The sequence below is a fragment of the Physeter macrocephalus genome, chromosome 14 (assembly GCF_002837175.3).
Source record: "Physeter macrocephalus isolate SW-GA chromosome 14, ASM283717v5, whole genome shotgun sequence".
Taxonomy (NCBI): Eukaryota; Metazoa; Chordata; class Mammalia; order Artiodactyla; family Physeteridae; genus Physeter; species Physeter macrocephalus.
Window position 1 is genome coordinate 49,235,241 of NC_041227.1, and position 1,007 is coordinate 49,236,247.

Consider the following 1,007-nt stretch of genomic DNA (forward strand, 5'->3'; position numbering starts at 1 on the left):
GAGCTAACACCCATCCTTCTCAAACTCTTCCAAAAAATTGCAGAGGAAGGAACACTCCCAAACTCATTCTATGAGGCCACCATCACCCTGATACCAAAACCAGACAAAGATACTACAAAAAAAAGAAAATTACAGACCAATATCACTGATGAATATAGTTGCAAAAATCCTCAACAAAATACTAGCAAACAGAATCCAACAACACATTAAAAGGATCATACACTGTGATCAAGTGGGATTTATCACAGAGATGCAAGGATTCTTCAATATACACAAATCAAGCTATGTGATACCATATTAACAAATTGAAGAAGAAAAATCATATAATCATCTCAATAGATGCAGAAAAAGCTTTTGACAAAATTCAACACCCATTTATGATAAAAACTATCCAGAAAGTGGGCATAGAGGGAACCTATCTCAACATAATAAAGGGCATATACAACAAACCCACAGCAAACATCATTCCCAGTGGTTAAAAATGAAAGCATTTCCTCTAGCATTTCCTCTAATATCAGGAACAAGGCAAGGATGTCCACTCTCAACACTATTATTCAGTATAGTTTTGGAAGTCCTAGCCACAGCAATCAGAGAAGAAAAAGAAATAAAAGGAATACAAATTGGAAAAGAAGAAGTAAAACTGTCACTGTTTGCAGATGACATGATTCTATACATAGAGAATCCTAAAAATGCCACCAGAAAACTACTAGAGCTAATCAATGAATATGGTAAAGTTGCAGGATACAAAATTAATGCACAGAAATCTCTTGCATTCCTATACACTAATGATGAAAAATATGAAAGAGAAATTAAGTAAACACTCCCATTTACCATTGCAAAAAAAAGAATAAAATACCTAGGAATAAACCTACCTAAGGAGACAGAAGACCTCTATGCAGAAAACTATAAGACACTGATGAAAGAAATTAAAGATGATACCAACAGATGGAGAGATATACCATGTTCTTGGATGGGAAGAATCAATATTGAGAAAATGACTATACTAC